The sequence below is a fragment of the Oncorhynchus mykiss genome, chromosome 29 (genome assembly GCF_057628025.1).
Source record: "Oncorhynchus mykiss isolate SJ-2025 chromosome 29, ASM5762802v1, whole genome shotgun sequence".
NCBI lineage: Eukaryota > Metazoa > Chordata > Actinopteri > Salmoniformes > Salmonidae > Oncorhynchus > Oncorhynchus mykiss.
Window position 1 is genome coordinate 40,534,738 of NC_143050.1, and position 8,999 is coordinate 40,543,736.

General features: G+C 44.6%; 1 protein-coding gene across 4 annotated transcripts in view; it reads right to left on the reverse strand.

Moving 5' to 3' along the window:
• LOC110509575 (rho guanine nucleotide exchange factor 28) overlaps positions 1–8,519 on the reverse strand; it is a 97,459-nt gene extending 88,940 nt beyond the window's left edge. For all 4 annotated transcript variants that reach the window (XM_090227189.1, XM_090227188.1, XM_090227187.1 and 1 more), the window contains exon 1: positions 8,244–8,519. The gene's annotated coding sequence lies outside the window, so the exon portion shown is untranslated. The remainder of the gene's footprint in view (positions 1–8,243) is intronic.
• Between the last annotated feature and the right edge of the window lie 480 nt (positions 8,520–8,999).

Consider the following 8,999-nt stretch of genomic DNA (forward strand, 5'->3'; position numbering starts at 1 on the left):
TAGTGGAGAGGGTAGCAAGTTTTAAGTTCCTCGGCATACACATCACAGACAAACTGAATTGGTCCACTCACACAGACAGCATCGTGAAGAAGGCGCAGCAGCGCCTCTTCAACCTCAGGAGGCTGAAGAAATTTGGCTTGTCACCAAAAGCACTCACAAACTTCTACAGATGCACAATCGAGAGCATCCTGGCGGGCTGTATCACCGCCTGGTACGGCAACTGCTCCGCCCTCAACCGTAAGGCTCTCCAGAGGGTGGTGAGGTCTGCACAACGCATCACCGGGGGCAAACTACCTGCCCTCCAGGACACCTACACCACCCGATGTCACAGGAAGGCCATAAAGATCATCAAGGACATCAACCACCCGAGCCACTGCCTGTTCACCCCGCTATCATCCAGAAGGCGAGGTCAGTACAGGTGCATCAAAGCTGGGACCGAGAGACTGAAAAACAGCTTCTATCTCAAGGCCATCAGACTGTTAAACAGCCACCACTAACATTGAGTGGCTGCTGCCAACACACTGACACTGACTCAACTCCAACCACTTTAATAATGGGAATTGATGGGAAATGATGTAAATATATCACTAGCCACTTTAAACAATGCTACCTTATATAATGTTACTTACCCTACATTATTCATCTCATATGCATACGTATATACTGTACTCTATATCATCGACTGTATCCTTATGTAATACATGTATCACTAGCCACTTTAAACTATGCCACTTTGTTTACATACTCATCTCATTTGTACATACTGTACTCGATACCATCTACTGTATCTTGCCTATGCTGCTCTGTACCATCACTCATTCATATATCCTTATGTACATATTCTTTATCCCCTTACACTGTGTACAAGACAGTAGTTTTGGAATTGTTAGTTAGATTACTTGTTGGTTATTACTGCATTGTCGGAACTAGAAGCACAAGCATTTCGCTACACTCGCATTAACATCTGCTAACCATGTGTATGTGACAAATAAAATTTGATTGATTGATTGATTGAGTTTGCCAACGACACTGCTTTACTAATTTCATATGTATATACTGGTTTCTACTCTACTGTATTTTAGTCAATACCACTCCGCCATTGCTCGTCGTAATACTGATATATTACTTAACTCCATTCTTTTACTTTTAGATTTGTGTGTATTGTTGTGAATTATTAGACATTACTGCACTGTTGGAGCTAGGAACACAAGCATTTTGCTACATCCACAATAAATATATGTATGTGACCAATAAAATGTGATTTAATAACACATCCCTACTGATGGCCTACCAGGTCGGAGCTGTTACAGGAGATGGGCAGCCTCCGATGCATCGGGAGGGCTAACCGTGATCCCAGGGAGGAAATCTGCGTTGTCGCACATACAGTTGAAGTCGGAAGTTTACATACACTTAGGTTGGAGTCATTAAATCTCATTTTTCAACCACTCCACAAATTTCTTGTTAACAAAATATTGTTTTGGCAAGTCGGCTAGGACATCTACTTTGTGCGTGACAAGTAAGTTTTCCAACAATTGTTTACAGACAGATTTTTCACTTATAATTTACTGTATCACAATTCCTGTGGGTCAGAAGTTTACATACACTAAGTTGACTGTGCCTTTAAACTCCAGAAAATGATGTCATGGCTTTAGAAGCTTCTGATAGGCTAATAGGTGCGAACTTCACAAGAAGGAGGGCAAAGCCTTCAACTTCACCTTGCCTCACATACCTGGGAACCGTGGAACCCCAGCAAGAAGAATGCATGGCTTCCGGGTAGGGAGAGGGCAGTACACTGGCGCTAGGGCCACTAAAACCCCTGTAACGCTGCAGACTGCGAGCCACCAGTCAAGACCCAATAACAGAGGCAGCCAGTGGGGGAAGCGGTCCTTTGTTGCACCTGCAACGAGGCCCAGCCCCATTGATTCCCTTGGAGCGAAGAAGAGGTCAGTCCCCAGCGGCAGAGAGGGGCAGTCAACAGTTCACACCATATTCTAGCCTGTCCCCTCTTGGGCTGAGCGCAGACTTTCCTCCCCCAACACAACGGGGGAGAGGCACAATTGCGCTCCATGAGCCCTATCCCCGTGCAGCGGCTCATTCCTATATGTCCAGCCACAGGGAAGATGGAGGGAGTTCACTCAACTCTAGTTCTGGGATGAGAAACCAAAAATAGATTGACACAGACCATACCGATCACTTCATACCATACCGATCAGCATTTTGCTGATATCGTTCATTACGGTTAGTAGCCTATACTAGAGAAATGTGAAGCAGCAAATAAAATACGTTTGAAAAATAACTTGTGGGCAACTCGCTACAAGAGCAGTGAACTGGCACACATGCACAGTCCAGCCCTGGGTCCTGTCCACAGTCACAAAGGGGTAGACACTCCAGTGTTATGAAACCACCCACTTTCAACGCTCCATTTTGGACCTACGGGTCCTCAACAGCTATGTGAGGAAGTTCATATTCCGTATGCTCAACGTGCTGTCTCGCTCTATTCTGCCAGGTTTCTCGGGTTCACCTTTCAGGGCACGGCCTACGAGTACCTTGCTTTCTCCTTCGGGCTTGCAATAGCCACCCAGACGTTCAGCAAGTGTGTTAAAGTGGCTCTGGCATCCTGGTTCAAGATCAACCAGAAAAAGAGCTTAGTTTGGTGCACACTCAGAGACTAGAAAGAATACCTGGGCGTCGGACTGGATTCTATCTCTTCTGGACCACACTATCGGTCAGCCGCATCAAGCCGTTCCATCAGTGTATTGCCCTGTTCAGAATATGTCTCAGAGTGCTGGGGTTGATGGCTTCCACCATTTCAGTAGTACTACTGGGACTACTGAGGATGAGAGACTCCCAGCATTGGGTCTCTGCCCAGTGCCTGTGTACTTTGTCACCTAAATCGAAAGGTAAAAGGTGACCACAGTCTGTCTCTCGGTCCTCCGCCACTGGAGGAGCCCCTTCATCTTCGTTACAGGCATTCTCCTAGGGGTCAGTCAGTGAGGTGTTGATGACAGAAGCATCACTCACGTGATGGGGCCCAGTTCACGAGGGAAGAGCGGTAAACAGGTAAAACTACAGTAAAGTGGTAAAACTACCTTGACCTACTGACAGTATTCCTATCTCCAAAACACTTTTTGCTCTTCTTCTGGAATTGTCACATCCTGGTCACGACAGACAATACGACTGTGATAGCATACATCAACCGCCAGGGTGGCACTCATTCTCGGCATCTACGTAGACTGGCTGTCAAGATTATTCTGTGGAACAGAGCACAACTCCTCTCATTACGCGTGACTGATGTCCCGGGAGTACTGAACGTAGGAGCGGACTTGTTGTCCAGAGGGAATCCCATTCATGGGGATTGGAGGCTCAATCCCCAAGTGCTGAACCAGATCTGGGATAGATACGGTCGAGTATCTTCACATAATACAAAGACGCACACTGCCCGCTGTTCTTTGCCCTGGCAGGAGATGCACCACTAGGGGTGGACACTCTGGCACACCCTTGGCCAAGGGTGCTGCTCTATGCTTTTCCTCCTTTCTGCCTAATACTCCCTACTCAAGCTTTGTTCCCTCACACTGGTTAATCTTGAAAGCCCCTCAAGGTTAAATGCACACAATAATATCATTATTGTTGATAGTCAGATCAATATAAGTTTGTTTAAAACGTTTGCATGCTTTGCAAGAAGAATGATTTTCCCTAATAATCCTGTTTTTATGGACACTTGTGGTGATCGGGTCAGCTGTTTGTTCACTTGCAAGAAATGCGTAATTCGGCAGGAATTTATAAGGCTATGTGAGAGGTTATAGACCTAGAGTCAGTGTCCAGATTTTAGTTTCTATTTAACCCATCTGACCAGTAGGCTACAGTTCAAGCCTATTTGAAATCTATCTTGTGACTGTTGAAATGGTCTCACAATCATCACACATAACACTGCTATAATCCTCTTTTACCACTTCACCAAATCTTTCCAAAACATTTCTTTTCTGGCTATCCCTTCTCTTTTACTCTCCATTTCGCAGCTTTTCTCTGACTGTTCTGCCCCTGGCCATCATCGTCAATAAGAATTTGTTCTTAACTTAAATCGGCAATCTAAATAAATGTTTGCAAAGCCTATTTGATTCTGAGATCGTACATATTAAGTCTGTGAAAACGTAATTTTCCCACACTTTCTTCACTCACAAAAAAAAGGAGGGAGGCTTGCACTACCATTGCTGGCACATGCACATAAAGAAATACACTGCCAGAACACAGATTAAGCTGTTTACATGTCCAAATAATTAAAAGGATTGAAACAACTGCTTTTCTGGGCAATCAGTATATGCTTACTTTGATTTTACACCGATTAAGATTAGCAGAGTAAAGTGTTCACAAGACAAATGCCACACTCGGCCTACAGCCATAATCAGTTTAAAATCAGATTATTAGTGCTCATGTAAACATACTCAGTGTGACTTTGTCTTCGTGTTTCTGGGATATTTACATTGTTTTCTTCACATGCTAGGTTGTTAGTTTGAGTTGGAAAGAACTGCTAGCGAAGAGACATTGAAGATTCTCATCTTTTCTATTATTTGTTTCAGACACCATGGGAGGGCCCCGTTAACCCGGTAACTGCATACCATTAACTGCAAAGCAGGATACCCTGGCAGAATGATATAATATCATGTGGAATTGTATCAAGTCAAGTCTTTTGTTTTGCAAACTCTGCTATTGTGCATTCAGTACAGAAAAAAACTGTCTCTAGAGCTACGCAAATTAAATTAAAGGGCAACTATACAATCCAAAATTGTCACGCCCTTTTATTCTCTATTTTGTTTATTTTTATTTTTTATTTTACCTTTATTTAACCAGGCAAGTCAGTTAAGAACAAATTCTTATTTTCAATGACGGCCTGGGAACAGTGGGTTAACTGCCTGTTCAGGGGCAGAACGACAGATTTGTACCTTGTCAGCTCGGGGGTTTGAACTCGCAACCTTCCGGTTACTAGTCCAACGCTCTAACCACTAGGCTACCCTGCCGCCCCTCTGGACCACACTATCGGTCAGCCGCATCAAGCCGTTCCATCAGTGTATTGCCCTGTTCAGAATATGTCTCAGAGTGCTGGGGTTGATGGCTTCCACCATTTCAGTAGTACTGAAAGGCCAGGGTGTGACTACGGTGGGCATTCTATGGTCCTTTTTCTATGTTTTTGTATTTCTTTGTTTTTGGATGGGTATGGTTCTCAATCAGGAACAGCTGTCTATCGTGGTCTCTGATTGAGAACCATACTTAGGTAGCTCTTGCCCACATGGGTTTTGTGGGTAGTTCTTTTCTCTTTAGTGTGTTTTTCACCTGACGGAGCTGTTTCGGTTGTTTCTTTTGTTCCTTGTTGAATTTAGTGTTCAGTTTATTATAATAACGATGAACACTTACCACACTGCGCATTGGTCCTCCTCTCCTTCTCACGACGAATATCGTTACAGAACTACCCAAAAGGAGGAATGGACATGGGAGGACATCTTGAATGGCAAGGGATCCTACAAATGGGAGGAGATCCTGGCTGGAAGGGATCGCCTCCCATGGGAACAGGTGGAGGGAGCCAGGAGAGCGGAGGCAGCAAGAAAAGGGAACCAGCGATATGAGGGAACACGGCTGGCAAGGAAGCCCCCAACATTTCTTGGGGGGGGCACACGGGGAGTGTGGCAGAGTCAGGAGTCAGGCCAGCCCCACGCACCAGGCCTCCTGTGCGCCTCCCTAGCCCTGCACGTCCTGTGCCAGCTTGGCGCTACAGCTCTCCAAGACGTGCTTACCATGGCGGGGATCGTACTGGTCAGGCACCGTGTTATGCGGTGGAGCGCACGGTGTCTCCAGTACGCGTTCTTAGCCCGGTGCGCAACATCCCAGCTCCCCGCATCTGCCGGGCTAGGGTGAGGATCCAGCCAGGACGGATGGTGCCAGCCCTGCTCTCCAGACCTCCAGTGCGTCTCCTCGGGCCAAGATATCCTGTGTCTCCTGTGTGTCTGCACAGCCCAGTGCGTCCTGTGCCTGCGCCCCGCACATGCAGGGCTAGAATCACCATCCAGCCAGGAAGGGTTGTGCAGGCCCTTAATTCGAGACCTCCAGTGCGCTTCCACGGCCCGGTCTATCCTGTGCCTCCTCCAAGGACCAGGCCGTCTCTCCGTCTCCTTCCTGCATCTTGGTCCTCACCTTCTCCTTCCAACAGCCGTTACAAAAATATGTTTTTTATTTTCTTCCCAGACCTCAAATGTCATCTCCTGATGTGGTTTAAGGATTGTTGTGGACTTGGAAAAACAACCAAATCGGATGTTCTATTAAAATAAGTGATTTTTTTTTGTGAAAACGTGAAGAAAATCTGGGGAAAATCCGAAATCTGCAAAAACAAAGCCGAGAAACCGTACTTGTTGTTGGTGTTATTATGGCAAATAAATGCATTGGCTGGTAATAATTATAAGTGTCAGGTAATGAATGAGTGGCTGGTAGATTTTTTTTCATCTACCTGCCACAATGGCTGGTGGACCAAAAAGTTAGTTTTTAGGCCCTGTTCATAAACCATGTCGTGGGTTGCTCCAAAACCACTCAGGCATTTGTTTACACCTTGTTCAGTCATGTTACCTCATTAGCTAGCTAGCTAACAACCTGGTTACTTTACCAGTATATCTAGACATTTGGGGGCACAGAAAGAAAGGAAATAGCTCTTTCAAAAGATCAATGATCATAGAAATGAATGACTGATCTCTTACTATATATATCTCAATCATTTAAAAATATCCTAGATTGTATGTTGTGCTTTTAACTTTTTTTTACGTTGGGAAAATATTAATTTAGAGCCCTGCATACACCACTCGCCTTGAAAAAGCCTCAGGTGTTGTGACGTCCTCCTAACCCTGACCGCTCTACTCTTTAGTGAGTCTGTGTGTAAGAAACCTGATTTTGGCCCCTAGCCAGACACTGGGCCTGAGGAGACTGATGTGAACAATGACTAACCAGTCACTCTCTACACAATAGAGAACAAACATGTCAAAACCAGAAGGAACACAAGTTTTGACATCTGGTCATGTACCCAAATATTTTCAAATGTCAACATCCTGAGAGGTCAAGTGGCAATGAATCTGGTTACTGTCACATGACAACACCTACGTCAACTGTACATTACCTGAACTGGTGAATCTTGATTTCACCATATCGTTTGGTAATTCCAAAATGTAGCAGCTCATTGTCTTTGGTGCATTTGGCACAGGTGTGGTTGTGAGATAGAAATGATTCTCAGGAACATCTAGCTAAATGCTCATTGATGTGTTGATTCATGGCCCCTGAGAACGGGATGCAAGCTGGAATGATGACAATGTAACACAGCTGCCAAGACAAGCACAGTGTGAGTCCTCAGTCTAGGAAACAAAACCATTCTGCTTCAGTAAGGGCTGATATGCAGGTGAACTAAGATAGGAAAACCACTAGACACGTCTTTTTCAACCTGATTTATGATGCTATTAAAGTTGCAGACAGTTTTAATATATTAAAACTATGTAAACCTGACACGTGCTCCCTTATAAGAAAAAAAACGATTTGGTTCCACTTCCAGGTAGAAAGAACCCTATTTGGGTTCCATGTAGAACCTTCTGTGAAAAGGGTTTTTACATTGAACCTAAAAGGGTTCTACCTGGAACCAAAAAGTGTTATTCAAAGGGTTATCCTATGGGGACAGACAAAGAACTCGTTTATGTTCTTGATAGCACCTTTTTTTCCTACGTGTACAAGAACGTGAAACAGCTCTATACACAATGCATTATCAACACTCACTGGAGTCCAAAACATAGATCCTTATCCAAGACCTTATGGAACAATTTACCTCCCTCTAACAATACATTAGGAACTAACACTGCGGCAGATTTTGTCATTGTATTGCATTTGTCAAAAAGTGTTTAACAAAAACCTTGCTGGACCCAAGTGTCTAGAAAGAAAAGCTCAGGGTGTCAGTGGCAAATAACTGCAAAGGTATGGAAGAAACCTTGAGGAACTGTACTCTAGAGAGCCCAACCTCAGCAGTACACCGTGATATACGTATTTATAACGCATTGTAACATCATCATCTGCCTGTAGTCAGCTAGCCTATGCCTATGCACTATTGGAAGAGCGTTGGCATACAACTGCTTGCATTTTGAATGGGGTTATATATTACAAATTGTCTGTCTATATTTTTTTTGCTAGACTAGATGCAAAGCGCAACATTGTGTTGTCGGATTTAACTTTACCTGAGTCGTCCGCTAGACCTGTTGAAAGCGCTTCCTGTGTAGAAAGTTGAGCGATCACTTTCCAACGTCCTATCTATCCCCTAAAAGTCTCAACGTTGACTAATTCCCCCCAATAGGTAATAGTAAAAACGATCAATAACACGACAGTTTGCGAATCGATTTCGTGAAGTCTTCAGTACGGTACGAAGAGTGTAGGCAAACTTTATTTTTGGAGAACTGGGTTTCCCTAAGCACCGCTGCCAGGCTCGTTCTGCCGGCCCTCTCCTCCACCGTGCGTGGCGGTCCAGCCCCTCCTCCATCAGTGACAACCCAGTCCCTCATTAATGATGTACTATATGTAGAAATAAGCACCATGTTTTTATGTGCTAATAACACAAAAATCATGGCGCATCGAACTCTATCAATGTCACGCCACTTCTGAATCCTTAACGCGCTGCGCTCTCGGATTTTGCTGATGATATTTGGAGCTATTTTACAGTGACATTCTCGGCTAAGAAATTAACAATAATCTAGTATTTTCTGTGTTGACAGGGTTGATCAGTGAAGCTGCAGGTCTCCCCTCTACGGGTCAATTATACCGTTACGTGTCCACGGACCTGGATGAGATGGGAGACATGACGCCACTTGATTTCCACTTTTAATTCACAGGTGAGGTCCTGGTGAGTGGGACTCGGTTTACTATGTACGTACAGTGCCTTCAGAAAGTATTCATGCCCCTTGACTTATTCCACATTTTGTTGTGTTACAGCCTGATTT